The sequence below is a fragment of the Electrona antarctica genome, assembly GCF_951216825.1.
Source record: "Electrona antarctica genome assembly, chromosome: 18".
NCBI classification, from domain to species: Eukaryota; Metazoa; Chordata; class Actinopteri; order Myctophiformes; family Myctophidae; genus Electrona; species Electrona antarctica.
Window position 1 is genome coordinate 7,900,535 of NC_136799.1, and position 16,651 is coordinate 7,917,185.

At 44.0% G+C, this 16,651-nt stretch overlaps 1 protein-coding gene across 2 annotated transcripts in view; it reads left to right on the top strand.

Moving 5' to 3' along the window:
* Positions 1–16,651, top strand: part of LOC306942779 (E3 ubiquitin-protein ligase TRIM35-like) — a 136,252-nt gene that overhangs the window by 67,840 nt on the left and 51,761 nt on the right. For both annotated transcript variants that reach the window (XM_079528865.1, XM_079528864.1), the window contains exon 2: positions 10,079–10,234. The gene's annotated coding sequence lies outside the window, so the exon portion shown is untranslated. The remainder of the gene's footprint in view (positions 1–10,078; positions 10,235–16,651) is intronic.

Here is a 16,651-nt window from a genome sequence, read left to right on the forward strand (position 1 = left end):
AAGCTGGCCCACCTTTGCAAGGGAAAGTAAGAACTTGGCATTAAGCCAGAAAGTGACACAAGCATCATTCGTAATGAACAAGTGTGTTTTCTGTTGTTAGTCTGGCCTCTCACCTGGGCTGGGACTACTGTAGTTCAGGGAGAGGGGAGGGGAGGGGAGGGGAGGGGAGAGAAGAAAGGACAAGCGGAGAGGAGAGGAGAGGAGAGGAGAGGAGAGGAGAGGAGAGGAGAGGAGAGATGTCTCCATTCTATAATGTTACAGAAGCTGAATGCTGCTTAGGCTCGTTGTTTATCTCTGCTGATAAGCAAGAGCAATTACAAGAGGCAGAGGAAGTAAGAACTTGGCACCATGCCCTGAAGCCCACATTTAGCGTATTTGTGATGAAAGGGACTTTTTGCTGTTGTTTAGCTGGGCCTCTCTCTCTCTCTCTCTCTCTCTCTCTCTCTCTCTCTCTCTCACCTGGGACTAGTTCAGCAAATGGGACAAATTGGAAAACATAGCTGCCAGACATAAATGCTGAAACTGTAATAACTTCAGATTGGAAGGGCGTGTACGTTTGTGTTCATTCAGCAGCATGATGTGTACAGTATGTCTGTTCATTCAGCAGCATGATGTGTACAGTACAGTATGTCTGCGGTTGGTTAATAATGCCTATAGCCAGACGGGACACATCAGACACGGTACGTATGACATAATGCTCTCGTGGGACGATTGCACGGTGATTGTAAATTTGAAGAAAAAAATATGACGTGGCTGTCGTTGACCGATTAGAAAAATGTACAATGATCGTGGTCCTTGGCATGCTGTCAGGTAGCGTGCACAAGAAACGTGATGCCGGTCGGCCTGGTAGTATGTGAGTTTAGCTGCGGTCAGACAGAAAGACACACAATGCATTATTCCCTGCTGGATATAATTGAAAGATACACGATTTACCCGATAATCAACACCGTAGCATTCAGTGTGGTTTTAAACGTGGCGAGTTTGGGGGCAGCTTTGATGTTAGCTGGGAGTGAGTTCCATATGGAGGGGGCGTGGCCACCGAGAAGGTCACCCCCAGGTTCGTTGGAGGTTCGCAGCCATCACCCGACCAGCGGGAGGGGGAGGGGGGGCGTTCTGGTTGTATAACCATAACAATCAAATACATACAACCAAACAAGGATGCATCATGCATTTGTATATTTATAAAGATATTCAATTGACTAGTTCACTTTTCTAGGTTGTGCGACATATAACTTAACTAACTGCATGCAAATGTTTTGGATACATTTTAGCCATCCAATACGAACTTTGTCGTGTCAAAATGTTGTTGTAACCTTTCAATCCGGGAAAGCAAAGCATCTGCGTCACTTCACGTATATTTCCATCTGCTATACAGAGGCTGAGAAATCTTTAGTGAACACTGGACAATTCTGTAAAGTTTTGCAGAAAATTGTTAGGATTTAGAAGATGTTTCTTAGAACCGGCCTCAGGTCTGTTCTAGCTTCTCTGTATTTAAGTCTCTCTCTCTCTCTCTCTCTCTCTCTCTCTCTCCGCTCGTCCCTCTCCGTCTCACTCTCCATTTGATACCTCTCTCTCTATACTCCTCTCCGATCAGAGCAGCTGGTCGATCGCTAGACTGATGAAAGGGGGATGACAGTGGGAGAGAGAGAGAGAGAGAGTGATGGGAAATGGCGGGGGTGTGGAGAGGAGAGGAGAGGGGAGGGGGGGGGGGCTTCTATCAAACGGTGGTCTAATGAGCCATCTGTGGAGTTGGCACCGCTGAGGCCCGGTGTCGACGACCTCGCATCAGAAGTCTACGCCGCCACAGCCAGGCTCCTTCCTACATACGACAACACCCTGTGATGCGTGTGAACGAATACTGTGTCTTGTGGTGCAGTGTTGTTTTCGTCGACTAAAACTAAGACGAAAAATGTTCGCCGACTACCTTTTTTCACTGACAAAAACTAAATGGAAACTAAATGAAAACTAAGCTATGATGACTAAAACTAAGACTAAATAGACTGGCAATTTCTTCAACAGATAAAAACTAGACTAAAATGTCAGGAAGGGACTAGTGGACAAGAGATCCAGTATAAGTCATTTTACACTTGGTTGCATGCTGAAAATAGCCGATCTACAAGCTCACAATGCGACGCGTTGTGAGCTTGTAGATCGGCTATTTTCAGCAAATGTAAAATCAGTCATTTCGACGGCATCAAGGCCCGCCAAAATACATTTTAGTCGACTAAATCACCTGTAGATTTAGTCGACTAAAATCGTATGCTATTTTGTCGACTAAAACTAGACTAACACTAAAACATTCCGGGTGACTGAAACTAAATGAAATGAAACTAAATGAAATTAAATGAAAAAAAGATTGCTGCCAAAAACAACACTGTTGTGGTGCTATTCATCAGTTGTTATAGTTCACATTGACTGCCAGGATTCCGAGCGTTTTTTTAGCAAACCTTTGACAAAAATAGGATATTCTGCGTCGCTCCGTTCCGTGCACGACGTGTGCCGTCAAAAGACACTGCACGGGTGTCCTATAGAGTGTCGCAGTCCCGCCCCCTACCATGGACCAGGAAATGATTCTCCGTTCATTTTCCTCATAGACATTTCAGAAAGTATTTATTTAAAGACGTTTACGCCGCGGCCAAAGCCAACTCGAGTCGTGACAAATCATGACAACAAACACAATTTTTTGGGCCGAACAAATAATTAGAAAGAAGAAAAAAACGGCAGGTTACAACACTTTTGTTGTTGTTTTTCTTCTTTGTAATTATTTGTTTGGTCCAAAATATTGTTTGTGTTGTCATGAGTGGTCACGACTCGAGTTGGCTTTGTCCGCGGCGTAAACGTCTTTAAATAAATACTTTCTGAAATGTCTATGAGGAAAGTTAACGGAGAATCATTTCCTGGGCCCTGGTAGGGGGCGGGGACTGCGACGCTCTATAGAATCGGATAATAATCCTGGTCCATATATACGCGACAACCCGGACCGTTTGAAAGACACAGGCTCTGTGTGTATTGCATCATCCCATAGGAATGCATGATGTGGTGTTTTCCCCCGTGCTCCCACAGGCTTGGAAAAGCAGGTTTTCTTCCGGTTATGTGATTGACGTGGTGTCCCGGGAACACCCGGGAAACCAATGGTGACCAAGCCTCGCGTTTTTTTGTACAGTTTGTTAATTTTATTTTTGTTTTGTACAGTGTAGGCTACAGTATGTATGTGGCACATGGAGACATCGACTCCACCAATTCTGATTTAAAATCTGCTAATATATTATGTATGCCCCAAAATCTATAAATCTCATAGTTCCACGCGCCACACAAGGTGCCCTTTTTTCACTTGAGCACCATGCTCCTTAATGTTTGTGCACGCCACTGTGAAACAAGGCGAATGAGCCGCAGCATGCATGCTCTGAGCTGCAGTCTTGTTTTGCCTCTATACCACTGGTTGTTGCATGCTGTATAATTAGTTCAGAATACGGCAAGAAAAGTGCCCTTTTAAATACTTTAAAGCAGTGCTTTTCAACCCTTGTTGAAGTTCTCTCAGACCCAAAACTTTGAATATTTTGTTGTTGTTCGGATAAGATTTTGTGCAGAATTCCATGCTGTATTGATGTGGTATACCATCCATAGGAGAGACAACAGGCAAACGTTGATCAAAATAACAATTATTCTACCTTCTTGTAAATTAAGTAATGCAGATGTTGTTAAAACGTATTTGGTTTAATGTTATGCTCTCAAGAGTTAAAGATCTATGAGTGGTCAGATCTATAATGGTTACCAACTCTCCATCATTGGAACCCCCTCAAGGACCACTGGTGGTCCCCGGACCGCTGGTTGAGATTATTTTGGGGGTCCCCAAATTATTAAAAAAAAATGGATTTGTCATTTATGATATATTTTCTCTAATATTAAAGGACCACTTCACCACTTTTCAACCTATCTTCATATAATAGGTCCTCATTAATAATCATGAAAAAATGGCGCACATTTTTTCTACTCGGTCTGTGTCTCATAGGAGGGCTGTGGGCAGTTCAGAAACCGTCCTCCAGTGACATCATCGATGTAATTTTTAAAAACTTGTTTAAAAAATAATCTGCCTAATGATGATGTCACTGGAAGACAGTTTCTAAACTGCCCACTTTAAGGTTATTTTTGCAGTCAGTTTGTATTGGGGGTGGGGAGGGGGGGGTGCAGGGCGGGGGTCGCGAGACATGGCCAAAGCATGAATCATGAACCGCTTCAATCGCGCCATTTGTTTTAGTTTTTGTTATCATCTGTTGCAGATGATATGACAGGTTAGTCCATGCAGTGTTGTTGCTGGACTCTTCCTGTTCTACGTGGAACGTTAGACCCCTCCTACGCTTTTCTTAAAGGACCAGCGCCCTATATGTTTATTTTCTTTTTAATATTATTTTTTGGTCAATATACATATTATCAACATGATTTTGTAAAAAAAAAAACGGTTAGGAAGAAATTCCCCTTTAAACCCCAGCTGCACGGGGTTTCCTAGTCATAACTCCACGGGTTCGCCTGCAGTCCTATACCTCTTACCACTAGGGCCCAGTGCTTCTACGTTGGAGAGCTGCACTGGGGGCTTGACCTCAGTGCATGAGGCGATTTCACCCCTTCTTCCGGGAATGGAACAGAGTGCATTGTGGGATGCATTTGGGCCAAACACATGAACGAGTACTGTGTGTGCGGGCGAGCGAGTCATGAACGAGCGCCGCCATTGTTGTGTATTGGCTCGGCCGCCTCAGTGCGTTCATGTGATTGGCTCAAATGCCGCTCGAGCTGCAGTACCTATACCATGTATTTTTCGCTTCAGTGTTTCCTCTCGGTGACGTCTCTATTAATATATACTCTAAGGTCTTCCCCCAGAAACGGGATTAGAACTCAAGCCAGAGTGATCATGGCTCCATTAAAGGTCTTCATAATCACCCTCTGGGGCCGCGGCGCTTGACATTACATGACAAGAGTCTGAGACAAGTGACCCTCCCAACACACACCTCAAGCAAGGGGGCTGTTCCAGAGTGGATGTGACAATTAGAACCATGGGAGCACACCTTCGGGGATTACTGTGTGTGCACGGAGGTCACTGTGGGTTCTTGTCAAGAGGTTCTGCAGAGTGGGGTGACTTGGCTGAAGGCCTTCAGGGTGAATTTCAGGTGGTACAGAGAGAGAGAGAGAGAGAGAGAGAGACCTACACTATTCTGTAGTTCTTCTGTCATTAATGGCAAACACCTTGCACTAGCGCATAATGTGTCATTTTATCACATCATACTCAAACATTTCTTTCTAAAGAAAAGAAAAACGTCCATTAGTGCACCAAAAGTAATCAACAAGCTATAATACCAAGACGCCCTGAGGACGAGAAGCGATCTTGCGACGCTCAAACAACAGAGCTTCTTAATACGGTTAAGAAGCAGGAGTTGGATAAATATAGATACTTTATTTGTCCTTTCGGAAATTTGTCTTGTGCACAGCAATCATCAGGAATCAGGATACAGAAAACATATACAAACAAACAGATCACACAATACATTGACAATAAAGAAAACAATGCCAACAGAAGGTCATAGTTCCAAGAGGCATCAAATCACACTTTATGCACGGAACTGAGACGGGGCCTGCTTGTTCATAAGTCCTATACTTATAGGAACAAACGATCTTGAGGCCCTGCAGAGAAGGTACCATGTACCGTCGCCCTGATGGTAAAAGATGGTATTGGCTGTGTAACGGGTGTGTATTGTCCCTGGTAATAGCTTTCCCCTTCCTGAGTACCCGGGTCTCATACATTGAGGTCATACTCTCAAATCGTTGAACAATTAATCTGGTGTCAGTGAGGTCAGATGTAGAGTTGTTGGCCGGCTCATATATGCAGATCTAGTACATCAAACCATGTATGGCTATCCAGGGTTTGATGAGGTAGGTGTTGTGATCTTCATGGAGATCCAGGTGATGATAGTCAGTTCCACATAGGGATCTCCCTATGTGGAACCATATATTCACATTCCCATATATGAGCTTAATATTGATGACATCAGGGATCTCCATCTATGGGCATAACAAGGATTGTATTAGGGCATGCCCACGATGCCCATATTTGGACCTTTTTTTCTTTATTTTTTCTGTCCTCACTTGTTATCCTCACATTCCGTGCTCAGCCAATCAAATCATCGATATGGGGTACACACGCACACACAAAGCTGGGCATTGGAGGGGCTAGCGCCCCTCAAAAAAGAGAAAAAAGAAAAAGGTATGTGGGTCTCGGAAAAAGGCTTGCAGTGGCAGACTAATTGATTCATTAATTCCCGGCAGTGATTGTGTTAAGAGCAGGACTACACTAAAATAGTAGGCATGAATGAGGCATGTTGTGAAATACAGCAGTTGTAAACACTCAGACATTTTAAACACAATTACAAAGACTGGAAATGTTTTTTTTCCAGTCTAGATACACTGGTGTCTCTTCAGCTCATTTAACTTGAAACTCTTGTCACACTCTTTACAGTGGTATGGTTTTTCTCCAGTGTGGAGACGCTGGTGTCTCATCAGATTATGTAACTGACTGAAACTCTTGTCACACTCTTTACAGTGGTATGGTTTTTCTCCAGTGTGGATACGCTGGTGTATCTTCAGACATTCTAAACGTCTGAAACTCTTGTCACACTGTTTACAGTGGTAAGGTTTTTCTCCAGTGTGGAGACGCTGGTGTCTATGCAGATCACTTGAGTGACTGAAACACTTGTCACACAGTTTACAGTAGTATGGCTTTTCTCCAGTGTGGAGACGCAGGTGTGCCTTAAGACTACCTGAATGACTGAAAGTCTTGTCACACTGTTTACAGCGGTACGGTTTTTCTCCAGTGTGGAGACGCTGGTGTGTCTTAAGATTAGTTAACTGATTGAAACTCTTGTCACACTCTTTACAGTGGTATGGTTTTTCTCCAGTGTGGATACGCTGGTGTATCTTCAGATCACTTAACTGACTGAAACTCTTGTCACACTGTTTACAGTGGTATGGCTTTTCTCCAGTGTGGATACGCTGGTGTGCCTGAAGATGACATAAGTGACTGAAGCTCTTGTCACACTGTTTACAGCTGTGGGGCTTCTTTCCTGTGTAACTCGGCTGATTTGTCTTTACTTCTGCCGCCAGAGCTACATTCTTGGTAAACTGTTGATGACTGTGAGATTTAGGTTCACCTGTGTCTCTTTGTTTCTGGCTAGTTACAGAGCAGTTTATTTCCTGACAGGCTGCTGAAGGGATCTGTTCATTCCTCAGTGTTTGGCAGTCGTTGTGGCTCCTCTTCATGGGTTCATGGAGATAGGTGGAGGCACAGGCATATGGACACTCGGAACAGGAGACCTGAGTCTGGAAACATTGGGCCTCAATCCTTCCTTCCATCATCAAATGCATGCAGCTATAAATGGACTGTGATGAGAATGAGAGTTCTAGGTTCCTCTGTTGGGGTTTGACAATATATGGCTCTCTTCACCCAGTCGCACAGTGTCTCAGGAAAACCTCTATACTTCACAATGAGATGAAGTGAAAGTCTAAAGGCAATTCACACATTATGTAGGCTAACCAGGAGCTGAGGTCTGACATCACACACAGCATAAACTGTTGCTGTGCAAGCCTAGAAGTACAGATATGTGTGCAGGCCGTCATCACAATGACATCATCGATTATGACATTATCACCATGGCGACAGAGATCTACATAAGAAACCATGTGGTTGCAGCTGTGTGTCCATCCCTGAACAGCTCGTCTTAGACACCACAGGACTGATCGCCGTGAAACCTTACCAGAATGACCCCCAGAATACTTTATGTCTTCCCTGTGTATTTTTGGTTTCTCAAAAGGCCCAATCAAGGCCCATGCAGGTCAAAAGGCCCAATCGAAATGACAGTGATATACCGTAGTGACATCACAATTATCATCCCCTCCCCCTTTATCATACAACAACAGCTGTGGGTGAGGCTTCAGTTCAGGTGGATCACCACCCACCAGGCAAACCAGGGATACTTAATGAACTGGTGGGTGTGGCCACATGAAAACATAATTTTAACACTTTTCTGTATACACTTTTTTGAAAGACATCTTTCTCCTATAGTACCAGTAAGACTGTGATAATGCCAGCCGATGGTCGGAGGCTCCAAGAAGTAGACAGGTCCACAAGCACGTTTTAAGCATTTTATTTACCTCCAAAAGTGTCTAAAAGACTACAAAGTACAACAATAAATAATGCTGGCCAAAAGTAAACATTCCAAAAACAAAACGAACACTATAAAACTATAAAACAAACAGGAACTGTTACAGGCTTTTTCACCTTCAATGAGGCCCTGGCTCACAGCTCTCCCCTAGTCTCTATTAGCCTCAAGTCATACTGAACTTCCTCCACCTGCAGCAATCCTGCTTTTATACAGGTGGGGCAAACCATCCTCAAATTAGTAAGTGGTCATTAACTCACCACACGGCTAACTAAGCCATTTAAAGGAATATTAAATATACAAACACTCTATACTATATTTCAAACACTTCATACAGAGCCTAAGACAATAAACATAATACAATGAAAATGCAACATGAAAGGAACAAACACCCCTCCTCCTCCACAGTAGGCCTACTTGGCACCCTCCAATCTAGAGAGGAGTGCCAGCACTGCAGAGGGGAGACAGGTGACAAACAGTGCAACTTCAGTGTCAATACAAATATAAACATATTTAAACCTCTTGTAATCATTGTGTGGAATAATAACTGTCATTTATACAATATATATAGGACACAGGCTGCCCCGTGACAAAGACGCCCTGATGGAGAGAAGCCAGGTGCGCTGAAACAACAGGGCGAGGTTGTGCACTCGTGCTGAGACAACGGGTCTGGGAATGCCCATATATGGACCTTTTTTATACATTTTTGGGTCGGGTAGGGCGTAAAATATATATATATAATATCTCTGACTGGCACCCCGACACTCGCCCCAACAAACCGCTACAGTCAGTTCCTCTGTTGGGGTTGGACAATATTCTTTCATACTATATCACTCTCTCCCTCTTCTCTGGCTCTCTTCATTCACTCGCACAGTGTCTCAGGAAAATCTCCATACTTCGCACTGAGATGAAGTGAAAGTCTAAAGACAATTCACACATTATGTTTTTATATTACTTCTTCAGTTTTTATCCAAATATCACGGAAATAGGTACACATGATCTCTATATTCATGTGATCGAGATGGGTCTGTTTGATTTCTCATATTCCATCCTGATTGGCTACAATTGGCTTCCAAAGTTTTCAGGAGTGGCCCATTTTCTACAAAATGTTGCAAATCATGAAGCGTCCAATTGCAGTGAAACTGTGCATGCATATTCCCACTAGGTTTAGGAAGAAATGCCACTCCTATCCTGGTGGAGATAATTATGTGACTAAGACTAGACTAGACCAAGACTAAACAATCACAACCGTGTGAAGTGAGGGGGGCGCTCTTATCATCATACATCATCTCATTCTGGCCAATCACAATTTGCGTCCTCACTTTTGTCATCAATGTTTGTGTTTGAGTGCACAAACACTCAAAACTAGTATAGGAAACGGTAGCAAAACAATGTTTGTGTTTACACAAACCCTCAAAGCTGGACATAGGAGGGGATAGCACCCCTCAAAAACTCAAATAATATAAGAAATTGAGCTGATCAAGTAGATCTGCTTTTTCACAATTATCTGTGGAACTGAGTCAAATTAAATTCAATGCCTAAAAATATTCCAAGTGCTTGTCAGGATGGGGGGTCTCCAGTTCAAATATTCATGTTCATGGCCTGAAAGAGTTGAGAACCACTGCTCTATGTTAACAGTACAGAAATAATATTTTTTGGAGGGTGATAAATAGAAGCTGCTACTGGACCCAAAACTTGGAAATGGAATTATTGCAGTGGAGTCCACCAGTAGAGCCATATTATCCTCCCTGAATAGACGGGTATTATCTGTTTGAAGGCGGAGTAAACCAAAGAATCAGGGATGAGATTTTCACACAATGCAGAACAAAAGACGTCTTACGGACGGTTCCCCTCTCTCTGCTTTCATCTTCATTCAGGGAGGAACAGGAAGGAACGGCAGGCTGGGATGAGAGGAAGGGAGGCTGGGTGTGTCGGTTCATCAATCGGCCCCGGACGGCGCTGAATGGGGAAGCGTCATCGATTGAATAGTGGCGACGATTACGGGGCCATGCTGCTGCTGCTGCTCATGTGAGGTAGGTTGACGCCTTCACCGGAGGAGCCCCCCCCCCGTTTTTTTTCCCCCAACGGTTTCCCCAACGTTTTTTTTCCCCCAACGGTTTCCCCAACGTTTTTTTTCCCCTAACGATTTTTTTCCCCCCAACGGTTTTTTCCCCCAACGGTTTTTTTCCCCCAACGGTTTTTTTCCCCCAACGATTTTTTCTGTCCTCACATTCCGTGCTCAGCCAATCAAATCATCGATATGGGGTACACACGTGCACACATAACTGGGCATTGGTGCCCCTCTAAAAATGTCTGTGGGTCTCGGAAAAATGCTTGGAGTGGCGGACTAATTGATTAGTTCCCAGCAGTGATTGTGTTAAGAGCAGGACGACACTAAAATAGTAGACTTGAATGAGGCATGTGGTGAAATACAGCAGTTGTAAACACATTTTAAACACAATTACAAAGTCTAGAAATGTTTTTCTCCAGTCTAGATACACTGGTGTCTCTTCTCATTTAACTTGAAACTCTTGTCACACTCTTTACAGTGGTATAGTTTTTCTCCTGTGTGGATACGCTGGTGTGATCGCAGATGACCTGACTCAGTGAAACTCTTCAGTGGTATGGTTTTTCTCCAGTGTGGAGACGCTGGTGTCTCTTAAGATGACCTAGCCTAGTGAAATTCTTGTCACACTGTTTACAGTGGTAAGGTTTTTCTCCAGTGTGGATACGCTGGTGTATCTTCAGATCACTTAACTGATTGAAACACTTGTCACACAGTTTACAGTGGTATGGCTTTTCTCCAGTGTGGAGACGCAGGTGTTTCTTAAGACTACTTAACTGACTGAAACTCTTGTCACACTGTTTACAGCGGTACGGTTTTTATCCAGTGTGGAGACGCAGGTGTGTCTTAAGACTACTAGACTGACTGAAACTTTTGTCACACTGTTTACAGTGGTATGGTTTTTCTCCAGTGTGGATACGCTTGTGTGTCTTAAGATTACTTAACTGCCTGAAACTCTTGTCACAATGTTTACAGTGGTATGGCTTTTCTCCAGTGTGGAAACGCAGGTGTGCCTTAAGATTACCTGACTGAGTGAAACTCTTGTCACACTCTTTACAGTGGTATGGTTTTTCTCCAGTGTGGATACGCTGGTGTGACCGCAGATGACCTAACACAGTGAAACTCTTGTCACACTCTTTACAGTGGTATGGCTTTTCTCCAGTGTGGAGACGCAGGTGTGCCTTAAGATTACCTGACTGAGTGAAACTCTTGTCACACTCTTTACAGTGGTATGGTTTTTCTCCAGTGTGGATACGCTGGTGTGACCGCAGATAACCTAACACAGTGAAACTCTTGTCACACTGTTTACAGTGGTATGGCTTTTCTCCAGTGTGGATACGCTGGTGTGACTGCAGGTGAGCTGACTGATTGAAACTCTTGTCACACTGTTTACAGTGGTATGGTTTTTCTCCAGTGTGGATACGCTGGTGTGCCTGCAGATGACATAACTGACTGAAGCTCTTGTCACACTGTTTACAGCTGTGGGGCTTCTTTCCTGTGTAACTCGGCTGATTTGTCTTTACTTCTCCTGCCGGAGCTAAATTCTTGGTAAACTGTTGATGACAGTTGAGTTGACTGTGAGCTTTAGGTTCACCTGTGTCTCTTTGTTTCTGGCTGGTTACAGAGCAGTTTATTTGCCGACAGGCTGCTGAAGGGATCTGTTCATTCCTCAGTGTTTGGCAGTAAAGGTCGTTGTGGCTCCTCTTCATGGGTTCATGGAGACAGGTGGAGGCACAGGCATATGGACACTCGGAACAGGAGATCAGGGTCTGGAAACATTGGGCCTCGATCCTTCCTTCCATCATCAAATGCAGCTATAAATGGACTGTGATGAGAATGAGAGTTCTAGGTTCCTCTGTTGGGGTTTGACAATATATGGCTCTCTTCACCCACTCCCACAGTGTCTCAGGAAAACCTCTATACTTCACAATGAGATTAAGTGAAAGTCTAAAGGCAATTCACACATTATGTAGGCTAACCAGGAGCTAAGGTCTGACATCACACAACATAAACTGTTGCCGTGCAAGCCTAGAAATACAGATATGTGTGCAGGCCGTCATCACAATGACATCATCAATTATGACATCATCACCATGACAGACATCCACATAGAAACCATGTGTTTGCAGCTGTGTTTCCATCTCTGAACATCTTTGATTGATTTATTGATTGATTGAAATATTTATTAACAGTTTGCAGAATTACAGTACATTTCAAGCACAACTCAATACAAAGACTCTTAACTGTGAGTGGACGGCCCAATTAAGCATTACACTTGTTTACAAGAGGGTCCACCATGTTCAAATCATCAAAACATTTAGAGACGTACAACACTTCTATATAGCCAAAGAACAGAATAGGAATTCATCATAAAGGAGGTAAAAAAGGGAAAAGAAACATATACAGTGAGCTCATCTCAGACACCACGGGACTGATCGCTGTGAAACCTTAAAGATGAAGTACTGTGATTTTTGTATGTCTATGGACTGGAGTTAACATTACAATACAGTTGTTCCCAAACTTTTTCATGTCAAGGAACCCAAACTGATACTAATTAGCCCGCAGACCCCCATTTGAAAAGTTACCAACTCTCCATCATTCAGCTGGGGATCACCTGGAACCCCCTCAAGGACCACTGGTGGTCCCCGGACCACTGGTTGAAAACCACTGCTGTAAAGTACCAAAAGTAGGCTAGGGGCTAAGACGGCTATAGCGGTCCGGACACGCATGTCGAGGGTTCCATTCCCGACCCAGACGACCTTAGCTGGCTGTCACCCCCCATCTCTCTCTCCCAATTTCCTGTCAGACTACTGTATGGTATCTAATGAAAAGCCCCACAAATATCTATACCTAGTACTGTATGTAGAATGTCCTGTTTCAAAGGTTTCAAATGTACCTACCTGGTTTCAAATCTATTGAAAATTGCTGATCTATAAGCTCACAACGCATCGCATTGTGACGTGCTGTGAGCTTGTAGATCGGCTATTTTCAATTAGCCAAATTTAAACGGGACTGAAGTGGTTAATGTATGTTTTTGTTAATAGTAATACAAATCTACAAAGTATAGTAGTTTTCTAATAATTATATTGAGATGTAGCCTTTCATACTCAGTGCTGAATACATGCACAGTATATTATCCTCATCGATTTGTCTGCATCTACTGTATATCTACTGTACGCCTCTGTATATGTACTATAGTCATCCCCCAGGAACGGGATTAGAACTCAAGCCAGAGTGATCATGGCTCCATTAAAGGTCTTCATATTAATCACCCTCTGGGGCCGCGGCGCTTGACATTACATGACAAGAGTCTGAGACAATTGACCCTCCCAACACACACCTCAAGCAAGGGGGCTGTCCCAGAGTGGATGTGACAATTAGAACCATGGGAGCACACCTTCGGGGATGACTGTGTGTGCACGGAGGTCACTGCGGGTTCTTGTCAAGAGGTTCTGCAGAGTGGGGTGACTTAATGGCTGAAGGCCTTCATACATGGGCAACTGGCAGCCCAGGGGCCACATGCCTTCCATTAATGTGGCCCTCAGGTTAATATCAGAATACTGATATATTATTTATTTCAGCTGTTACAATTCCAAACATGCAAACATGACCCGCTTTAATTACTTCAGCCTAAATTAGTAGCTTAACAGTTTGACGCCACATCACGCGGAACCCGCCTTTTAATTAAATATCCTACGCTGCCTGGATTGTTTTATTACCTTTAGATCATACGCTGAAGTATTTGGGAGTTTGATCCGTGAAAATCCGGTCCAGATCCGTTCCTCAGTTTGTTTTTGAACGATCGCACCAGCCGCCATCTTGCCAAGCAGAAAGGAGGGGGCTGGGAGGCTGTTGTAGTGAGACAAAACCACCGTCCGCTTGCATTGGACTCAATTTCCCAGAAGCCCTAGCAGCCCAGCATAAGTATCTATTTCCGGTTTCTTCGTCATAACATGAAGCTCTCTCTCCCTGCTGCGCAGCAGAGGCGGACTTTTTTTATTATTATTGATGCGATGCGATTTAGACACATAAAACAAATAGCGGGGATGTCGTATTACGCAGCGGCGCAACACTGGATCAAACAATTCTCGGCCGTCAAACTGTTTTAATGACTCATATTAAAATGTTATTGTTATTTTTTTTAAGTCCAATGTATTTGTATTTAGTTTATAAAGTTAACATCAGTGAGGTCAGATGTAGAGTTGCTGGCCGGCTCATATATGCAGACCTATATGTCAAACCATGTATGGCTATCAAGGGTTTATGAGGTCAGTGTCGCGATCTTCATATATGGAGATCCAGGTGATCATAGTCAGTTCCACATAGGGAGATCCATACGGTGTACCAACTTGGTTCATTTGCAAGTGTGACTTGATAGTCTCATGATAACCACACTGGTTATCATCAGACTGTCAGTATGGCCATATATTGACATTCCCATATATGAGCTTAATATTGATGACATCAGGGATCTCCAATTTCTCCATATATGGGCATAACAGGGATTGTATTAGGGCATTGTCTGGAAATGCCCATATATCATATATGGATTATTATTATTACCTATTTTTCTTATTTTCTTCTTCTAACAGATATTGTATTAGGGCATCGTCTGGGAATGCCCATACCGGTATATGGACCTTTTCTTTCTTTTTGAATTGATGTTTTCACATACAACTATATATGGAGATCTAAGAGTCTCCATGATGTCACATGATGTCACGAGGCGTGACTATATATGGAGGTGGGATGTCATGAGGCGTGACCATATGAAGGCGTGATGTCACAAGGTGTGACCATATATGGAGGTGGGATGTCATGAGGCGTGACCATATAAAGGCGTGATGTCACGAGGTGTGACCATATATGGAAGTGTGATGTGACACATGGAAATTCAGGTTTTCATAGAAATCACACTTGTGTGAAGTGAGGGGGCGCTATTATTATCACACACAATTTTTTGTGAGTTTTGTTTGTGAGCGGAGCTGCACGAAACTAGCCTACATGTGTTCAGTTTGTTTTTGTTTGGTTCCATTGTGTGTATAATTCGACTGCGTTGCGCGGTGGTGCGACGCATTGTGAGCTTGTAGATCTGCTCTAATTCTGCAGTGCAAGCCTGCACGGCAGAGGGGGGACAACAGGGGGCCCCACGACGGGACGGTCGGGCGTCGCTTAATGGGAGGATGAAGTGACGACGGTTGGGAGGAGGAGGCGACGCACGGCCATCGGAGGCTCCCCTGGGACCCCCCCCCCCGGCCCCAAACCGACCGCAGCTTATCAACTGCGACGGAACGGGCTGCGATATTAGACATTTTTCAGAGAGAACTCTCGGGGCCTCTAGCCGCCGTGCGTAGCGCTAATAACCGCCCCTGCCTATTTTAGCTCCGACTCGTAAATGGAAAGTGTTTCTTTTTATTAAAATAAATAAATAAATAAAAACGCTGCCTAGTGCGAGGCCTCGCATGCGCGAGGCCCTGTGCGGCGGAACCATTCGCAATACCCTAAAAGCGGCCCTGGTGGAGACGCAGGTGTATCTTCAGATGAGTTGACTGATTGAAACTCTTGTCACACAGTTTACAGTAGTATGGTTTTTCTCCAGTGTGGATACGCTGGTGTGACCGCAGATTACCTGACTGACTGAAACTCTTGTCACACTGTTTACAGTAGTATGTTTTTTCTCCACTGTGGAGACGCAGGTGTGCCTTAAGATTACCTGACTGAGTGAAACTCTTGTCACACTCTTTACAGTGGTATGGTTTTTCTCCAGTGTGGATACGCTGGTGTGACCGCAGATCACCTAACACAGTGAAACTCTTGTCACACTCTTTACAGTGGTATGGTTTTTCTCCATTGTGGATACGCTTGTGTGACCGCAGATGACCTAACACAGTGAAACTCTTGTCACACTCTTTACAGTGGTATGGCTTTTCTCCAGTGTGGAGACGCAGGTGTGCCTTAAGATTACCTGACTGAGTGAAACTCTTGTCACACTCTTTACAGTGGTATGGTTTTTCTCCAGTGTGGATATGCTGGTGTGACCGCAGATGACCTAACACAGTGAAACTCTTGTCACACTCTTTACAGTGGTATGGTTTCTCTCCAGTGTGGATACGCTGGTGTATCTTCAGATCACTTAACTGACTGAAACTCTTGTCACACTGTTTACAGTGGTATGGCTTTTCTCCAGTGTGGATACGCTGGTGTGCCTGAAGATGACATAACTGACTGAAGCTCTTGTCACACTGTTTACAGCTGTGGGGCTTCTTTCCTGTGTAACTCGGCTGATTTGTCTTTACTTCTCCCGCCAGAGCTAAATTCTTGGTAAACTGTTGATGACTGTGAGATTTAGGTTCACCTGTGTCTCTTTGTTTCTGGCTGGTTACAG